Here is a 21,653-nt window from a genome sequence, read left to right as displayed (position 1 = left end):
AAGAAAGAAAGAAAGAAAGAAAGAAAGAAAGAAAGAAAGAAAGAAAGAAAGAAAGAAAGAAAGAAAGAGAGAGAGAGAGAAAAAGAGAGAAAAAAGGAAGAAAGGAAGGAAGGAAGAAAGAAAGAGAGGAAGGAAGAGAGAGAAAGGAAGGGAGAAAGGGAGAAAAGAAGGAAAGGAGGGAGGAAGAGGAAAGGAGGGAGGAAGAGGAAAGGAGGGAGAGAGAGAGAAAGGAAGGAAGGAAAAGGGAGGAAGGAAAGAAGAAAGGAAAGAAGGAAAAAAGAAAAGAAAGAAGAGAGAAAAAGGAAGGAAGGAAGAAGGAAGAAAATCTTTACTCTTGAGAAGCCTATATTTACTGTGTACAATATCTACACAAATAAGCAAATATAAAATATACACCTCTTAAAGAGGCAAGGTCTTGAGCCTCTGGGAACCAGTTACACTAGAGTGTCTGGACCAGTAGGAACTCACCTTCACCAGAGATTCTGAGTCTTGGGGTGCCAAAAGTAGACAGGACCTGTGGTTCTGGGGACTCAAAGATGGGAGCTGATATGCTATATATTCAAAGTATCTTCTGGTTGTTCCTTATTCCTCAGCGTGTGGGGAAACTGAAGCATATTGCACTTAAGTGACTTGCCCAGGGTCACACAGAAAGTACTTGAGACAGAATTTGAACTCAGGTCTCCCCAGCTCTAAGTTCAGGGCTCTCCATGCACTGCACCACCTAGAAGCCTCACCAAAGAAAGATTCTGACCATCAGTTCCATCTTCGCTTGAGGATATCTAAAGTCTTTTTCAGGTCAAGGTCTCAGATTGGAAGGGACCCCACATACCATCTAGTCCAACCCATATGTAAGCAGGCATCCTCTCCATGACATCCTGGACAAGTGGTCATTCACCCTCTGCCAGAAGACCTCCAGTGATGAGGAACTCACTACTTCTTAAGGTAGCCAACTCTACTTCTGAACAACTCAGAATAATTAGTGAGGTTTTCTTTACTTTCAGCCAAAATCTGCCTTTCTGCAGCACCAACCCATTGTGCCTGGATCTGCCCTCTGAAGTCAAGTGGAACAAATGTGATCCCTCTTCCAAGTGACAGACGTTCAAAGACAGCTAATGTGTCTGCCTTAAGTCTTTGCTTCTCCAGCTTAGACATCTCCAATTCCTTCAACCAATCCTTCCCTGGTCTAGTTTCACATCTCTTTACATCCTTGTCACCCTGCTCTAGACACGCTCCAGCTTGTCAGTGTTTTTCCTCTAATATGGTACCCCAAAGGAGGCAAAGCATAATAGCTCCCCACTGAGGCTTGGCTTTCTAGCAACACTAACTTGATAGAGATGGAATGGAAGGGATGCTTTACGTGCTTGGCTTGAGAGATGGCATCTTTTGGGAGTGTCCTGACTCTGAAACAAAACGTCTATCATAATTTCTGCCTACTGCTTGTGTTTCTTTCTGTTAAAACTTTTGATTTCATCAATGTAGGGAATTCCCTTCCCAGATGCAGATTGGCAACTCATCAGTGCCTTAAAGTCTTAGAGAGATGCCTGAGGCACTGGAAGGTAAGTGATTTGCTTGTAGTTACACTGCTCATAGTTATCACAGGCAGAACAGCTTGAATGCTTGCATTCCTGGTTCAAAGGCCAGTGTTTACTTTACCATATACCACTGTGTCTAATGCAACATGAAAAAAAGAAAGGTATTGAAAAGGACCATGAATTCTAATGGTATCACACAGGAATATGCTTTAGTATTTCAATGCATCGAGCATCTGGTAGTGCATCAAGCCTGGAGTCAGGAAGACCTAAGTTCAAATACAGCCTCAGACACTTGCTAGCTGTGTGAGCCTGGGCAAGTCATTCACCCTGTTTGCCTCAGTTTCCTCATATATAAAATGAGGTGGAGAAGGAAATGGCAAACCAGTCCAGTATCTTGGTCAAGAAAACCCCAAATGGGGTCATGAAGAGTTGGACATAACTGAAACAATTGAATGACAATGACAAAAGAAAAGAAGTACTTCAGAAGAAAAAACAGACAGCAAGTATTTTTACTTTCTAGGGAAAAGAGGGTCAGCCAATGCTTCATGAAACTATATGTCATATATATTGTATTATATATAATATACATATTATATATTATGTATAATTGGTTGTTGTCCATTCTGAAAGCGGATCAAAATGACATCACTATGTTAGAGTCAAGTTACAGTGTGTCTAACTGACTGATCAGACCAACACGAGCTTGGAATGCTCTATCACAGGTCGAGCACAAATAGTCCATGTGAACATTTGGGGTGGATTCTCTAAATTTGCACATCTCATGTATCTTTTGAGCTATATCAATTTTGGCCTACTTATAGAGCACAGCCTTCTCTGAGGAGGGCACACCATGCTGGGTGGTCCTGTGCCAGTGTCTCCCATGTCACATAATCAGTTCCAAAGTTCTTAAGAAAGACCTTGAGAGTGTCCTTGTATCACTTTTTCTGACCACCATGTGAATGTTTGCCTAGTTTGAGTTCTCCACAATATATTCTTTTTGGCAAGTGTACAATTGGCATTCAAATAACGTGGCCAGCTCATTGGAGTTGCATTCTCTGCAGTAGAGTTTGAATGTTTGGCAGTTTATTTCAAGAAAGGACCTAAGTGTCTGGCATCTTATCCTCTAGGTGATCTTCAGAATCTTCCTAATACAATTCAAATGGAAGTGATTCAGTTTCCTGGCATGGCAGATTTCACAGGCTTACAACAATGAGGTTAGCACAACAGCTCTGTGGTCCTTCAGTTTGGTAGTCAGTCTCTTCTCTCCCACTCTTTCCTTGAGAACCCCCCCAAAACTAAGCTAGCTCTGGCAAAGCATGATGTTTTCAGCCATATTGTCAAATGCCTTTACTGGGGACAAATATAGTGTCAAGGTTGGTTACCACACTGATGGTAAATTCTTCAACTTGAAAAGACTACAAGCCGAGACTAAAATGGAGGGAGTGTTGGTGCATGATTTTTTGTTTGCAGATGATTGTGCATTCAATGCAGCCTCTGAAGCTGAGATGCAGCAAAGTATGGATCAATTCTCTGTTGCTTGTGCTAATTTTGGCCTAACAATTAACACCAAGAAAACACAGGTGCTCCATTAACCTCCACTACACCATAAGCAAATGGAGAAGTTTTGAATACTATGGATAAGTTCACTTATCTTGGCAGTATACATAGGAATGTACACATTGATAATTATGTATAATATTGTGTATGTGTGTGTATCTTTAAAAGTCATTGGTGGAAAGAGATAACAAAAAGAGGAAAAGGACCCATATGTATAAAAACATTTATAGCAGCTCTTTCTTGGTGGCGAAGAATTAGAAACTGAGGGGGTGTCCATCAATTGGGTAATGGCTAAACAAGTTATAGTATATGTATGTAATGAAATGCTATAGTGCTGTAAGAAATGATGAAGTAGATTGTTTTGGAAAAACTTGGGGAGGCTTGTGTGACCTGATACGAAGTGAAGTGAGCAGAACCAGGAAATGATTGATACAATAATAACAATATTATAAAGACAAACTACTTTAAAAGACTTCAGAACACTTGATCAACCCAGTTGAATGAATAACAGTTCCAGAAGACTCATGGTGAAACATGCCCACCTCCAGATAGAGAGGCCAGATAGAGAGGTGATGGACTTAGAGTAAAGATTGAAGTCTTTATCTATCTATCTATGCATACATATATATGTGTATGTGCGTGTGCGTTTGTGTGTATGTATGTGTGTGTCTGTGTGTGTAGAAAGAGAGAGAGATATGGCTCTAATGTGGAAATTTATTTTGCTTGACTATACATTTTTGCAAGGAGTTTTGTTTTTCATTTTTTCTCAATGGGCAGGGGAAAGGCAAGGGAAGAGGAGAGAAAGAGAATTCATAACTGAAAATAAAAGTTAATTTAAAAAAAAAGTGTTTGGTGGATGGGGCAGGTCACACACAATGAAAACCTTCCTATGAGTAAGCAGCCTACATCAATACCTACAGCACTCCACCCAAATCTTGTTCCCAGGCTTTGCCTTCCTCATTTGAATAGTGATTTGATTTTCTCTGGTTATAGTTTCGCCTCTTTCTCAAATACCTTTGCCCTTTTCCCTTCCCACTTTCCAAACTTCGTGGCATTCAGACAGACAGTCGTAAGTTTACCTCTATCAAAGGTGGATTACTAAACTCACTCTCAAGCCCTGGGAACCCTGCAGTTCCTGAGACCTCAAACTCTTCATCCTAGCTGCCTCCTTGAACCTTCCTAGAGTCACTGCAAATGAAGAAACATAAACAATCTGTGTCTGCCTCTATATCCTGTAGAAAGACATTTTGATTTTGACATGACTTGAGTTTGACTGATTTTGATGTTGTGCCAACTTTGTGAAAATGAGATGATACTTTTTTGCTGATGTTATACTTTTGTTTCAAGGAAGTGGAAAAAGCTCTCCATTGGGACTCAAAAAATCTGGATTTGAATCAGGGGCATCCAGGTGGTATAGTGGATAGAGCTCTGGGCCTGGAGTCAAGAAGGCCTGAGTTCAAATCCAGCCTCAGACACTTACTAGCTGTATGACCCTGAGCAAGTCACTTCACCATGTTTGCCTCAGTTTTCTCATGTATAAAATGAGCTGAAGAAGGAAATGGCAAACCACTCCAATATCTTTTGCCAAGAAAACCCTAAATAGGGTCATGAAGAATCAGACATGACTCCAATTGGACAAAACCCCAATACTTCCTGATTGAATGACTTTGGTGAAGTTACAGAACTGCTCAGAGCCTCAATCCAACAAAAATTTATTAAGGATCCACTATTAGCCTGGCACTACTAGGCTCTGGGGAAACACAGGTCAGAACAATACAATATAATTTCTGCCTTCAGGAAGCTTACACTCTACTGTTGGGGAGGTAGGGAGAAGTCTATATCTATTAAAAGGAGTTACCTGGGGGCAGCTAAACAGTGCAGTGGATAGAGCACCAGCCCTGAAGTCAGGAGGACCTGAGTTCGAATTTGACTCCAGACCAAACACTTAACACTTACTAGCTGTGTGACCCAGGGCAAGTCACTTAACACCAATTGCCTAAAAAAAAGGAGTTAGCTGCTTCACAGGATTATTGTGAGTAGAGCTCTTTCGCCTCATGACTTTTCTACATCTTTGGTCTTTTGACCTGGAGGTTCAGCCCTAGAGCTACCTCTTATGAGAGACCTTTCCTGATCTCCTGTTGTTAGATTTTCCTTCCTTTGACTCAGAAATTATTTTGTATTTACCTTGTACATATTTTATACTTACTTATCTACATATCTACATATCTTACTTATCTATACTTATCTATGTGCAGATTGTTTCTTCCCAGTCCCTTATATATGTTGTTGTTCAGTCATTTCAGTTATATCCAACTTTTCATAACTCCTTTTGGAGTTTTCTTGGCAATGATACTAGAGCAGTTTGCCATTTCCTTCTTCAGTGTATTTTACATATAAGGAAACTGAGGCAAACAGGTGAAGTGACTTGCCCAGGGTCACACAGCTAGTAAGTATCTGAAGCTGCATTTAAACTCAGGTCTTCCTGACTCCAAGCCCTGCACTCTATCCACTGCTCACTGCCTAGCTGCCAACTTAGTTATAGACAGAACTGTCCTCAAAGCCAAGAAGACCTAGGTTCAAGTCCAACTTCTGACACATACTGACTGTGTGACCTGGGGCAACTCACTTAAACTCTTGGTGCTCTATGCAGCTTGCTAAGATAAAATTGCTGAGAGGCATTGACTATCTATAGAGTAGTTTGTCATCAAAGTCCTCAGTCCTATTTTCAAGTTCCAAGCACTATGCTAAATTCTGGAGATACAGAGAATAGTCCCTGCCCACAAGGAGCTTATATTCTAATGAGGGAAACAACATATACACAAATCAGTACATACAAGATAAACGCAGGCTTGTAATCTAAGCTACCAGAGAGGCTAAGGCTGGTGCATCTTTTGAACTCAGAAGTTCTGATCTTTTGTGGGCTAAGCTGATCATTAAGTTCTTCATCAATGTGGTGAGCTCCTTGGATGGAAGGATGGGCAGGGGGGCACCAGATTGCCTAAGGAGGGGTAACTGAGCTTAGGTCAGAAACAGAGCAAGCCAAAGCTCTGGTGCCAATAAGGTGTTACCCCACTTCCACACATACACTTTAGGATATTTGAGTGAAGTAATTGAGGGAGAGAAGAATATGGGACTGGAATGTTCTCTGATTTGCCAGAGGTTAACCAACAAAGAGAATACGGATGGTCATACCTATGGTGTCAAATACGATGGAACTATCTGGGACCATATCAAAACTTATATATAAAGTTATTAATAGGAACAGAGGGAAACCTTCTTTGATGGTTTTAGTGGTAAAATCAAAAGAGAGAAACATTGTAAAGATAAACAATGCTGAAAGACTTAAGAACTCTGATAAATAAAATGACCAACCACAACCACGCTACCAGGGGGCCAGCAATATTGCATGTGACTCAACACCTGATAGAGCAGTGATTGACTCAAGATGCAAAATAAGGCTTACTTTTTTGGACATGGTTAATGTGGACATTTGTTTGGCTTGACTGTATATATCTAGCAAAAGTACTTCCTTTTTATCCTTGCCCCACCCTGGGGGAGGAAATAAAAGTGAGAGAGAGAGAGAGAGGGAAGGAAGGAAGGAAGGAAGGAAGGAAGGAAAGAAGGAAGGAAGGAAAGAAAGAAAAAGAAAGAAAGAAAGAAAGAAAGAAAGAAAGAAAGAAAGAAAGAAAGAAAGAAAGAAAGAAAGAAAGAAAGAAAGAAAGAAAAAGAAAGAAAGAAAGAAAGAAAGAAAGAGAGAAAGAAAGAAAGAAAGAGAAAGAAAGAAAGAGAAAGAAAGAAAAAGGAAGGAAGGAAGGAAGGAAGAAAGGAAGGAGAGGAGAGACGAGAAGAGAGGAAAGAGAAGGATAAATATGTTGTAGATGGAAGGCACCCTTATGATCTGAATGATCATTTGGAGGTTTATGTAAATTGTAAATAGCTATGATAATTCTGTTCTTTGTTACCATGGATAAATAGGAGATGACTGGATTCCTTCTAAAATGTTACAATAAAACCACACCCTCACACTCCAGCCCCACCTCCCTTAATGGGCAGAGCAATCCTACACAGTTGCTTCATCATGGTATGTACATTGTCCTATACATTTCTCAAGGCCTATGACAACAGAGCATAAACTCTGGGAGGATCTACCAAGTTGGAGGAACTTCAAGTATGGCCCAGCAATGGCTGCCTCAGCTTTGCTATGTCCAGAGAAGCTCACTGCCTAATGGCCATAAGGGGGTGATTTTTTTTGGTCCATAATAACTCTTCTAAGTCATAGAGGGGTCACAATCTGCATTAACAGAGGGAGTATCCACACCAGAGAAATCCACATTGAGTTGAAGTGTTGAAGTGGAATATGGAGGTGGAACATTAGAAGAAGTAAACTACATACCACTGATTCCTGTAACCACTCATTCTCTACAGCTTTCCTCTGTGTCTTGTTTCCCCATCATACTGAAATTATATTACAAACAATACAAAACTTTGTAGTGATTTATGACTTATTGTTGCCCTTCCCATACCAACTTGAATCCTATACTTGGAATCAGTGGACCTGGATTTGAAACCCAAATGAAACCTGTATGACCATGGGAAGTGCTTTCATATCTCAGAACCTCAGATGAGGTTGGTGGACTCAGTCTCCCAATACCTTTCCAATTCTAGATCTGGTGATGGTATTGTCCAAGCCATTTTTTCCTTCATGATATCTTCTGGGTCTACCCTTCCCTTTTACATTCCATAAAGCCACAATTTCACTTCATGCCCTGGTCATTTCTTGGGAGCAGGAGTTCTTAACCTTTTTTGTGTCATGGATCCCTTTGGCAGTCTCATGAAGTCTATGGACCCCTTCTCAGAGTAATATATTTAAGTAATTCAAGGAAATGTTAAATTTCAGTTAGAGGTTAGTGAAAAGAAAGATAAAATTTTTTCCCATCCAGATTCACTGACCCCCTGAAATCTATCCATAGACACCTCCATGGACTTCATTTAAAGAACCCATGTTCAACAGGAATATTATAGCCCTCTACTCTTTGGACTCCTCTCTTCTAATAAATTCTTTATAATATCATTTAAATTGTCTTCTATCAATTTGACCATATCTCCCCTGACTTTGCAAACCGTCCAATTCGTTCTCATGAAACTGTTGATCAAATCAAAAACTTCTTTATCCAGAGCACTGAATTTGAAGTATTCAGTGGGAAGTCATAGGATCTGAGTTCAAATCTTGACTCTTCAGGTTGCTACATTTATGGCCTTATACAACTCATTTCACCTGTGGGCTGCAAAAATCCAATCTGGAAGAAAAAAAAAACTGAGGTAGAGCTCTGAGCATGATTGATTTGTTAGGGAGACTGGTAGTCCCTAAGCAATTGGATCCAAGACCTTCCTCACAGTCAAGGATCCCTCTGCTCATTATCCAGCTGCTTTCATGGATCTTGGGAGATCACTAATAAAGTGTTACAGTTCGTGACTGGTCATCTTCGGAAGCAGGGAAAACTCTTATGATTGGTTAAAGGGAGATGTCCGTCAATCACTACTACTTTGTCAGCAGTATTCTGGGGCTTTCCACAGGCTATCCAAAACATTATGGCAAGGTATCAAGGAAGCACAAGGAAGCTGTGTTTTTTCAAGCACAGTTCTCTCATAGGAGTAGGGAGAAGGGGTAGCACAGCAAAATTTTTAACAGAAGTCAATATAAATCCTTATAGCAGGCCTAATTAATACAGTATAAACCCACCCTATTAATCAAATAGAAGTAATATTATCATCAACACATGATGGGTTAATTGTAACCCATATGACTCATTCTTACAGCATTAATTAAATCATACTTTATTCTACTTAACTCACCAATACAATCACTAATACCCATTAAATCACAATGAATTGAGTTAAAACTGATTAAATTGAGTAGGGTTATCAAAATTGTTTTCATACACCTCTCTGGACCTCAGTTTCTTTATCTTTATAATCTATATCTATAAAATCTAATATCCATAAAATGGGTGGATGGACTAGATGCCATCCTTTCCAGATAGACTGTGATCCTTTTATAATAACAAACAGGCACTGGTCTAGGGGGCTGTGGTTGTCACTACCATCAAGGGGCTCCAGATCTGGGCACGTGTTCAGATTGGGTTTAGTCCTGGCAAGCCTGGCCCAGAGCTTGAAGATGGTTGAAGATAATGTCCCTTATCTCCTCAATTAGCAAGTTTATTGTTACACTTGGAGACCTCATCTGGGATGAGAAAGGCTAATTCCAATGAACACTGAGGCAGCTAGGTAGCTCAGTAGATAGAAGGCTGGACTTATGGTCAGGAAGAACTGAATTCAAATCTATCTGTAGACACTAGCTATATGACCCTTGGCAAGTCACAACTTCTGTCTGCTTCAGTTTTCTCAATTATAAAATGGGGGTCAAAATAGCACCTACCTTACAGAGTTGTTGTGAGGATCAAATGAGATAATGTCTATAAAGTGCTTAGTGGAGTGCCTGGCACATAGTAGGTATTTAGTGAATGTCTATCCTTTTCCCCTTCCCCTCAATCCTATTTTGGTAGTGCTATGTATGTTTGGGTCTTATTTGGGTTTCCTTTCTTCTGGAATAAAACCTGCTTACCCTCTTCTAGATTTAAAAAAGTGATGGATAAAATGCTAATAACAGGTGAAATTTAAAAGTGTATTAGTATTCATTTTTCTGGAGAGTCAGTCATTAAACATTTACCAGCATGCCACTCTTCCTATTATACCATCCACCTGCTCTACTCTCCCAAATTAACTTAATTACTCCTTCATTCATTTGTTTGACTCCCACCCCTGAACCTTCTTAAAAGCTGTATCTTACATTTGGCATTCCCTCTTACCTTAATTTGGCAAACTGCATCCTGTCATTCAAAAAGTTCTTGCTGTAAGCTCCTCCTGGAAATCAGCCCTAAATAAATTGAAGGAATGTTAATGCTTCCCACAACATTCTACTCATCTTCTCTAGTCATTCCTGAACTTAGTTCCTTTGTGTGCACTTAAGTAAATATTTACCTTATACATTGTGTTTAATCACATATATTTAGCATATAATATAAAATATATGTAATTATAAGATATTTAATTATATAGCCATAAAAACCATAGCTTGCTCACTCCAAAGTTACTCAGTTAATTGCCAAATCTAAGAGCCTTTTCTCAGAGCTCATCCTTTGTGACCTCTCTGCTGCCTTTGACACAATAGATCACCCTCTTTTCTTTGATGTTCTCTCCTCATTCCACTTCTTCATGTCTGACCATTGCTTATTCCTACTTTACTGGATCTTCTTCTGGGTCATGCCTCATAACCATGGGTATCCCCCAAGTCTCTGTCCTGGGCCGTCTTCTCCCTCTGTACTGTTTCATTTGGTGATCTCATTAGCTCCCATTGATTCAATTACAATCTTTACACAGATGGTTCTCTGATCTATTTTGTTCAACCCTAACCTCTCTTCTGGCTTCTGCTCTCATGTTTCTAACTGCCTATTAGACATCATAGATTAGAAATCCCTTAAGACATTTTAAATCCAATATGTCCAAAATTGAACTCATTCTCTTCCCTCCTCCCACCTCCAAATGCTTTTTTTTTCTTTTTAACATTCCTATTCCTGTCAAGGGTACCACCATCTTCCCATTTATCTAGGTTTGCCATTTATATGTCATCCTTGACTGCTCTCTCCCTCTCATTCCCCCCATATCAACTCATTTACTGAGTCTTGTTGATTCTATCTTCTTAATATTTCTCTGCCTTTTTTCTGAGATGATCTCCAATCTGTCATATATGTATATGTATGTGGATGTGGATCCTTCATACATATTTGTTTGATGATGTCTTTCCCATCAAACTAGGAGCTCCTTAATAACAGGGACTCATTTTGCCTATCTTTGTATTCCCAACACTTAGCACAGCACTGGGCACATAGTAAGTATTTAATAAATGTTTGTTGACTTGTAGTAGAATGGAAAAAACAAAAAAATAAAACTGTATGCTACATAATTATTATGGTAATGATTGTCCCAGGAAAAGAGATAAGGGGCAGCTAGATGGTGCAGTGGATAGAGCTCCGGCCTTGGAGTCAGGAGGATGTGAGTTCAAATTCAGTCTCAGACACATGACACTTACTAGCTATCTGACCCTGGACAAGTCACTTAACCCTGATTATTCCATATACTGTCAGACTCAATTGATGCTTGGATTGGTTTAGCTGAACTGCTTTTTTCTCCTCTTTTCTTTGTTATAATATATGGCTTTCTAGGTTAGGAAGAAGAAAGAGATATCCTGGGAAATGAAGATTATATAAAGATAAAATATATCCATAATATTTAAAGTGGCTGGCCAAGAGGGAAAAGAAATCATAAAATGACTTAAGTACTTCCTTGTGGATTATATTTTCTGGTAGTGTCTTGGCAGGCATCTATTAGATTATAAGCTCCTAAAGAGCAGAAATTGGCTCTGCTCACTTTATATTGTTTCTAACATGTATAATCAAGAGTTTAATAAATGCTCATGATAATGACGTTGAATGACTTTGTTACCTATATAATCTCACTATTAAAACTCTTTAGGGATCTGAGAGGACTGGAAGGCAAGGTGCTCTGTCTTCTGTTTCCTTGACTACTCTGCACATTCTTATTACTCTAAACCTCAATTACCTGTATCCATTTCCATGGTAACATTTACTAGTGAGAGTCCGAACTGATTAGCAAGAAGACAAATTTCTTCTTGCTGAATTCTGCCAGAAATTAGCACTGGAAGCAAATCTTGGTAGATCTAGTTCTTTCATGGTTCCAGTGATAAGAAAGGAAAGGAACGTAAAAATTTGGCTTCTTTTTATGTGTTTATAAATGGAGTCAAGAAGCATTTATTAAATGCTTACTTTGTTCCAGACACTATTCTAAGAACTAGAGATTGTTTTTTAAAAAAAGCCATAGACATGTTTATTTTGAAAAGGATTTTTCTTGGTTCCTTAAAGCTAAACATTCCATATTATGTAGGTTCTGAGTCAACCTTTAATCTTTATGTGATATTCCCAAGACATATGGGACTCTAAAGCTCTAAGAGTCTGAACTAGGGGTAGGTAACTACTTAGGATAAACATACAGGGAGTTTATTATTTAAAAAAAAAATTTAATGCCAGAGAATTCCTCCTTCCATGTACTGCTGTAGGTTTTTTTTTTTTAAGTCTAGCCATCTGTGTCAAAGACTCAAAGTTTCCCCAATGAAGAGTAGCCTGCAGAGGGGATCAATTCTTAAATTTTGTCTAAGATATCCACACAAAAATTTCATCTTAGCTCAGCTTTTTACCTCCATCTGTTTGGATGAGGCCTGTGGACTTTGAGAAGTGGCATGTGGAAAAAGCATTAGCCATGAGGATCAAAAAACCATGACTGACATTCTCCTGAGCAAATCAGTTAACCTCTCCAGGCCTCAGTTTCTTGATCCGTAAAAGTAGGGGTTTGGACTAAATTAAATATGAGTTCTCTCCTACCTCTAACATCATATGTGTAATCTCAGTGACTTAAAGCTGATTTGGATCACTCTGATGAGGAGGCAATGGCAGCCATTTAATTTGATGTTTTGGGGAGGGGGATTTGACTGAGGGAGGAGGAGGGCGGAGAAGAGCCAAATATATTGGTAAAACCTTGAAGATATGCTTCCAATTTCACAAAATGAGAAGAGTTGTTTGTTTGTCTTAATCAGCTTTGCAAAAAGTTTCTGCAATCTGCCCACCTTTGACTGGAGCTCAGAGTGTTGATGAAACTGCTGACAGTGCACCTCAGGAACCTCATGGTGTTGGGCCCCACTGCTGTACATTTTTTTCATTCATTTATACTTATACTTAACCTGATATATTTGAGAGTGGATGTGACTTCTTTCAAGCCCTGGACTGAATTAATTTGTGTTTCTTTTGTTTTATGTGAATGTGGTTTGTTTAGGTTTTTTACCTTTTCTTTTTTTTATTATGAACATAATTATAAATATGAAACTTTCAATATACAAAGAACCAAAAAGATGATCATGAACTTCTGTTACATTTGCTTTGTCTTTTAAAAAGTGCATACAAAATTTAACAAGGTCATAACAAAATTTCCCCCATGCTTGTATCCATTTATGAACCTTTTTCCTTCTGTGTAATTTTTTCTTCCTTCCTCTCTTGCTTTCTCTTCCTTCCTTCCTTCCTTTCTTTGTTTCTTCATGATTACCTACTGACATACCCCACATTCACAAAAAAGGCCTCCCTTGTTATAAATCAGTATAGTCAACAAAACACATCAACATATTGAGAACATATGTCTCATCCTACACCTAGTTCATCACTCCTCTGACAAAGGCTAAAGACATGCTTCAATTCAATTCCAAACTTTCTTTTAATACCAAAATAAAATCAAAATGGGTACAAGACTGAGATATAAAGAAGGATACTATAAGCAAACTAGGAGAGCAAGGAATAGTTTACCTACTAGATCTATGGAGAAGGGAAGAATTTATGGCCAAACAAGAGATAGAGAACATTATGAAATGCAAAATGGATGACCTTGATTACATTAAATTGAAAAGCTTTTACATAGACAAAGCCAATGCAACCAAGATCAGAAGGAAAGCAGAAAGCTGGGAAACAATTTTTATAACCAGTGTCTCTGATAAAGGCCTCATTTCTAAAATATATAGAGAACTGAGTCAAATGTATAAGAATACAAATCATTCCCCAATTGATAAATGGTCAAAGGATATGAACAGGCAGTTTTCAGATGAAGAAATTAAAGATATCTATAGTCATATGAAAAAATGTTCTCAATCACTATTGATTAGAGAAATGCAAATCAAAATGATTCTGAGGTACCACATCACACCTATCAGATTGGCTAGCATGACAAAACAGGAAAATGATAAATGTTGAAGATGAGGGAAAATTGGAACACTAATGCGTTGTTGGTGGGGTTGTGAACTGATCCAACCGTTCTGGAGAGCAATTTGGAACTATGCCAAAAGGGCTATAAAATTGTGAACAATACCACTTCTAGGTCTGTATCCCAAAGAGATCATAAAAATGGGAAAAGGATCCGCATGAATAAAAATATTTATAGCAGCTCTTTTTGTGGTGGCCAAGAATTGGAAATTGAGGGGATGCCCATCAATTGGGAATGGCTGAACAAGCTGTGGTATATGAATGTAGTGGAATACTATTGTTCCATAAGAAATGATGAGCAGGTGGACTTCAGAAAAACCTGGAAGGACTTATATGAACTGACGCTGAGGGAAATGAACAGAACCAGGAGAACATTATACAGAGTAACAGCCACACTGTGTGATGACTGACTTTGATAGAATTAGCAAGACAAAGATCTAAGACAACTCCAAAAGACTCATGATGTTAAAAGCTATCCACATCCAGAGAAAGAACTATGGAATTTGAATGCAGATGGAAGCATACTAATTACTTTCCTTTTCTTTAGTTGTTTTGTTTTGATTCTTCTTTTTTGTGGTTCCTCTCATTGGTTCTACTTCTTTTTTACATCATGACTAATGTTAAAATATGCTTAAAAACACTTTCCTTTAAAGTCATTATCTACCACTGTGTTGGTTAGAGTTCTGAAGCCTTTAAAACTTTTTTCTTTTTTCAATACAATCCCATATTGTGGTCATTATGCAAATTGTTTTCCTGGTTCTGCTCCTATGATTATGTATCATAATATATATTTATATATTCATAAAAACATTCCCAGTTTTCTTTGAATTCTTCACATTTATCATTTTCCATGGAAGAACAATTTGATTATACTATTTTTAACATGCTAATTTATTCAGTCATTCCCCAAATGATAAGCACCCATTTTGTTTGCAACTCATCATTACAACAAAAAAATGATGATATCAAAATTGGGAGCATATTGATCTGTTCCCTTCATCTTTGATCTCTTTGGGTTATACGCGTAGGAGTGATATCACTGGGTCAAAGGATATGTACAATTTAATGACTTTGGAAATGTATTTCAAAATTATTTTCCAGAATACTTTGACTTTTTGGCAGCTCCATCAATAGTACATTAGCATGCCTATCCTCATATAACCCCTCTAATAATTGACATTTTCATCTTTTATTATCTTTGCCAACCTGATGGGGTGGACCCACAGAGTTGTGTTTAATTTGCATATAAAGTTACATACATTATTAAATAGTGATTAAAAGCATTCTTTTATTGTAACTGCTAGTAGCTTGTATTTCTTAATTTAAAAATTGCCAATAGATACATATCCTTTGCCTACTTATCTATTCTTATATAGTCATCTCAATTTCCTATGTATCAGTTATCAAACATCTATCAGATAAACTTGCTGCAAATATTTTTCTCAATTAACTGCTTCTCTTCTAATTCTTTTTTTTTTCGGGGGGTGGGGGCTAGGCAATGGGGTTGTGACTTGCCCAGGGTCGCACAGCTAGTAAATGTCAAGTGTCTGAGGCCGGATTTGAACTCAGGTCCTCCTGACTCCAGAGCCAGTGCTCTATCCACTGCATCACCTAGCTGCCCCTTCTCTTCTAATTCTAACTTCATTGACTTTGATTATGCTAAAATTTTTCAAGTTTTATTCAACTGAAATTGTACATTTTATCATCTATGATAACCTCTATTCCTTATTTGATTAACAATTATTCTCCTCATCATAGCTGCAAAAGGTATTTCCTTCTCTTTTCCTCTAATATGTCTATGGTATGACTTTTTATATCTAGGTCAGGGCTTCTTACATCTTTTCCACTTGCAACCCCTTTTTGCTTGAGAAATTTTTACACAACCTTGGATATATAGGTGTATAAAATAGGTATACAAATCAAACGTTTACTGATAATAAATCATAAATAAATTTATTTTATCACTTAACCCCAATTGCCTCACTAAAAAAAAAAATTTATTTTAAAATAATTCCTTGGAATACATATAATTTTACCATTTATTAAAGACAAAAGCAAATTTGCATACTAATGAGATGGATGTGCTTGTTTTTACATAAAGAATTAAATATTAGAATATTTGATACTGCAGGACTTAAAGTGTCTTCAACATTTTTCAGAATTAATCGATATTTTAATTTTATAATCATCAATGCTGAGAATGCTGCTTCACATAAATATGTAGTACAAAATGGCAGAAGTATGTTTAGAGCCATTTCAGAAATTGTTGGAAATTCTGTCCTAATTCCAAGCCCAAATTCATTTAATGATTTTTTAGGAAACTCAAACTTTAAGCCTATGTCACTTAATAACTCAGCAAATTTACTTAAACAGCATATTACTGACTTTTTTATTTCAATTGAATATGGTTTATGTACCCAATTTTAGTTTTTTAGAATCAATATTTGAAGGGAAGTATTTCTGAAATGGTGCCTCCAGGCACTTCAGATGATCAATAATAATTCCTACAATTAAATCTTTGGGAAGGTTATTTTCAATTATAAAATCATCTGTAGCTATAAACATTTCTAAAGAACCATTTTTCACCCTATTCTTCCAGAATATAACTTTTTTGGTAAAACATTCAATTTTATCTTTTATAATTTTTTCCTTGAAGTGACAAGTCATTGAGTTTTAAAAAAAATATTTGACAAATAACCATTTTGAAAGCCATAAGTCATTATGAAAAAAAATTAAAGGTTGGATTTCTGCTCAGGCAAAAATATAACAATTTCATCTTTCAAATTCAATAATCTGTTTAAACTTCACTCTCTTGAAAGCCATCTTACCTCTGCATGTAATAATAAGCTTTTGTAATTGGAATCCAAAGGTTGGAAAACAAACAACTGTTAAGGGCATGGCTTTTAATGAAGTCAGTGATTTTGATAATATCATCAAGTACAACATCTAACTCTGGTAATATTTTTTAGGCTATGAGTGCCTCCCAATGGATCATGCAGTGAGTAAAAGTGATACGTTCATTGCCACCAACTTTAACTTTTGCTACAAATCCAACATTCTTGCCCATCATTATTCCAGCACCATCTGTTGAAACGCCAGTGTAATTTTTCCACTGTAAACATTCATTTGTGAAAAATTAATTGACTTCAACATATGTATCTTCCCCTCTTGGGTGCCTCTCCAAAGGGTGACAAAACAATAATTCCTTGTGTATTCTTCCTTCATAAACATATCTTACATAAAGTAATAACTGAACCATGTTAGAAATATCAGTAGTTTCATCTAACTGAATTGTAAACTTTGGGCTGCCCTTAAGCCTGGTAATAAGCTGCTGGAATTGGTCATTACTAATTTCAGAAATTCTTTTGGAAACAGTATCATTCAATAAAGGAATTTTATGAATTTCATCCCCATACTTTTTCCCATGAATTATTTCTGACATTTTGATAGCAGCAAGTAACATGAGATCTCCTCTTATCACACAGAGCTTTTTAGTTTTTGCAACTAAATTGTAAAATACGAGTGAATACTTTTTGTTGACAGTAACAAATTTCTCAAAACATTGTTTTTCTTTATTTGAAGATTTTAAAAGTTGTTCAAAATATTCCTTTGATTTATTGTAGTACGTTGCATGCTTGGTATTAAAATGTCATTTTAGTTTGGCTGGTTCCATGCTCTCTGCAGCTGAAACATTACAAATTAAGCTTTTTCCATACCACCATCATTATTAGAAGTAAATTTATATTGCAAAAATGATTTGACATATTTTCTTTTTCTTGTCTATTTAGGTTACTACAACCTGGTAGCAAAAACTCAGCCACATTGTCATCAGTACTTTTACCTCCTCTGCCTAAATTTAGCCACTTATCCATAACTAAAAAATATTTTTGTCTTAAAATATAAATAAATATTGCTGATGATTTCTCAAATAAATACTAGTTTTAGTTTATGAAATTACATTTGTTTATGCTTAATTCTAAAAATTGATGTTCACACTTACTTACACATACAGTGGTGATGGTAGAGAAATATTATTAAAGGGCTTTTGTCTTTACTTGCTGCAATTAAACACTTATGTTTCTGTAAAAGAAGAAAGTAATGGCAATTTTTAAAATCAAACATTCTAACATAATACAATCCAAAGATATACTAACTTGATACTTACATGCTGAGGAATAAAGGTAGGAAAATACTAAAAGTCTTCATTTTCCATAATTAAACTATTATGTTTCTGTAAGAGCAGAAAACTTTGTATGTACAGTAAAAATATTGCAATTCATAACATACAATAAATAGTCTTGCATCTGAACCAAGGTGCTTCTGACAGCATTTGTTGCTGTTGTTTGGTGTGATGGCATGTGCAGTGCAAAGTCTGCATGTTGTGTGTTCAGAACCAAGGCTGCAGTGAAGTCGTGTGATGCAACATGGGCAAGCATGGCCAGAAGCACCTCGGATTCATTACGTATTTGATTTTGAATTAATTTTTGGTCATTGCATGTTCTGAAACCTTTTACTGTTGCTAAATTTTTCACAACCCCCACGTTCAGTTGCACAACTCCATATGGGGTCTCAGCCAAGAAGCACTGATCTAGGTTATGTATCCATTTGGAGTTTATTGTGGTATATGTTGTGAGATATTGGTCTAAACCTAATTTTTGTATCACAGCAATTTCTGTTGAATAAAGAATCCTTACCCTAGCACTTGGTATCCTTGGGTTTATCGACTATATTCAGTTGCTTCTGTTTCCTATTAATACAATAAGTTCCTCTGGGCAACTTTTCTATTTTTTAAATATTACCAAATAGTTTTAATGATTGCTAGGTCCTTTTCATTCCTAATTTTTTTCATTATTTCCCTTGAGATTCTTGGTCTTTTGTTCCTCCAGATGAATTTTATTATCTAGTTCTGCAAAGTAAACTCTTGGTACTTTCATTAGCATGGAAATAAATCTATAAATTAATTTAGGTAGTAGCACCATTTAAATTATATTTACATGATTTTTTTACATTATTTATTTACATTATAAATTAATATTTTCCCAATAATTTAATTCTTCCCTTATTTCTGTAAAGAATATTTTGCAGATACATTCATAAAATCTTGAATGTGCCTTGGTAGATTGACTCTCAGACACTTTATGCATTTTGCATGACCTATATTTAGGTCAGTTATGGTTGATACTGATACCTCACATGTTCTTCTAATTTTTCAATCTTTTTCCTTTGTTCCATTTCCTTGTTATGTCATAGGATCATTGATTTTAAGCCAGAAGGGACCTTAAAAGTCATTTAGGCCACCCTCCTACCTTTTGCAGATGAAGAAACCAGAGAGGTTGACTGCCCAAAGTTACACAGAATGATAGGGGCAGGATTTGAACCTAGGTCCTTTGACTCCAAAATCACTCCTCTTTCCATATTATTTTTCATTGAATTAATGCATCCTATTTGTTCCCTTCTTTTTTCCACGGTATCCACTTCTTGGGTAAAGTTTCTCCTTCCAGGTGTTCATTCTTTCCTCTTTTTTTCACCTCTTCCTTCATTTCTTTCATCTACTCCCAAGAATCCTTGTGACCCAGTATTTTTCTAGTGCTCTATTTGTAACCATAACTGAGTTATTTTCTTCTTAGGTTTCATCCTTTAATTGTTTTAATCCATAACATTTCTTTATTGTATTTGGAGTTTTCTTCTGTTTAGTTCTGTCATTCTCAGTTACTGGATTGGAACTTTGGGCAGGGGTCAAGTTGTAGCTTCTTTTACATTCTTGTATTGGGTGGCTGGGCCTGGTTCCTTCATCTTCTGCAGTGCATATGCTGCTACTCTGTTATAACTCTGGGTGAGCTGGTTGAATACTGTTCCCATCCTCCTTACTCTATTCATTGGCTCAGGAGCTGTCTGTAGTTAGCTCCTGTCAGCTTCCATAGGGACCTAGAGCTAGACTAAGAGCAGGGTCCAGGCCCCACCTACTGCAGCAATCTTCAGTTTCATCCCCCATATGCCCACCTAGCCTTCAATCACTGTTGAGCTGTCCTAAGCACCTCTCTCCTTTTTTTTTAAACAACCCAGAGATTCCCTTGGATTCAGGCTTTGTTTCCCTACCTGGAGTGGATTTTGGTTGCCTCCTGGTGCAGGACTGGGCTGGATAGAAATGTTCATTGGTGTTTTTCTTTGGTTTTGATGAATCTTGACATTATCTGGCACTCTTCATTATTCCTGTGGTGGTTTTGTGGGGAGCTGGACTTAGCGGGAAACTTTCTTTGCCAGAAACCTCAATTTCTTTTTGGTGAATTTTCATTTAACATTAATAGGTAGGATATCTTCATTTTAACTGAAAACTGTGGTGAAAACTGTTCTCCTAGCTAGGGCTGGCCTCCATCAAAACTGCCCTTTCATGCTATATCTTCATTCTCTACTCACCCCCAACCTACATTAATCAAATCTATCCTAAAAACAAGATCTGATGTGCATATTTATTCAAGGTGTAAATGATTAATTTAATGAGTTGTCCCTCCTAACTTCATTTCCCATCTAATCATACCCCCTTTGAACTTCTCCATGTCACCAGGAACCTCATCATTCTACAAGATCACATTAGTGTTGGTGTTCATACCTTATCAGTATCTCTGCCACTGGGGCTTCTGTGATTAGAAGGCAAAGAAGAGAGCTAATCCTTAAATCCTCCACTTAAGGAAGACATGCAGGCCAGCCATCACTTTATTTTCCACCCAGCCATGCTCCTTTAGATTTCTCCATCTTACCCATTCCCCTGGTCTGGGTAACTTTCCCCACTACCACCACCTTTCAGTTCCCTTTTTATATGTTGTCTTCTCCTATTTGATTATAAGCTGGTTAAGAGTGAGGTCTTTCAATTGGAAATTGAGGGGGTACCCATCAATTGGGGAATGGCTGAACAAGTTGTGATATATGAATGTAATGGAATACTATTGTGCTTTAAGAAATAACAAGCAAAGAGATTTCAGAAAAACCTGGAAAGGTTTATATGAACTGATGCTGCATGAAGTGAGCAGAACCAACGGAACACAGTAACAGCAACACTGCGCAATGCTCAACGACTTAACTCTGCTCAGCAATACAATGATCTAAGAATTCCAAAGGATTCACTATGGAAAATGCTGTCCACATCCAGAGAAAGAATTGATGGAGTCTGAATGAAGACAGAAGCATACTATTTTCACTTTCTTTGGTTTTGTGTGTATGTGTGTGTTTTTCTTTTGTTCTGTTTTTTCTTTTACAACATGACTAATATGGAAATATGTTTCACATGATTACACATATATAACCTATATCAGATTGCTTGCTGTCTTGGGGAGAGGGGAGGGGAAGGAGGGAGGGAGAAAAAATTTGGAATCCAAAATCTTATAAAATATGAATATTGAAAATTATTTTTACATGTAATTGGAAAAAATTAAAAGCTATTCTTTTTAAAAAAAGAGTAAGGTCTTTCTTTTTTGTTTGTATTTGTATCCCCAGTGCTTAGAATAGTGCCTGATATGTAATAGTTGCTTAATAAATATTTATTGATTACTTGATCATAAATCTATATGATTTACAAATTTGGATGAAATCCAAATGAAAGGGACTCCAGAGGATACCTAGTCTATCCATTTCATTTTAT

At 37.1% G+C, this 21,653-nt stretch overlaps 1 long non-coding RNA gene across 1 annotated transcript in view; it reads right to left on the bottom strand.

Moving 5' to 3' along the window:
• The window catches only part of LOC114026117, a 21,182-nt gene extending 3,082 nt beyond the window's left edge, over positions 1–18,100 (bottom strand). The window contains exons 1-2 of the long non-coding RNA XR_003567088.1: positions 18,025–18,100; positions 9,956–10,023 (exon numbers count right to left, since the gene is read on the bottom strand). This is a non-coding gene — a long non-coding RNA (uncharacterized LOC114026117). The remainder of the gene's footprint in view (positions 1–9,955; positions 10,024–18,024) is intronic.
• Between the last annotated feature and the right edge of the window lie 3,553 nt (positions 18,101–21,653).

The sequence above is a fragment of the Vombatus ursinus genome, unplaced genomic scaffold (assembly GCF_900497805.2).
Source record: "Vombatus ursinus unplaced genomic scaffold, bare-nosed wombat genome assembly UNPS02014832.1, whole genome shotgun sequence".
Lineage (NCBI taxonomy): Eukaryota > Metazoa > Chordata > Mammalia > Diprotodontia > Vombatidae > Vombatus > Vombatus ursinus.
This window is presented reverse-complemented; position numbering and strand designations above follow the sequence as displayed.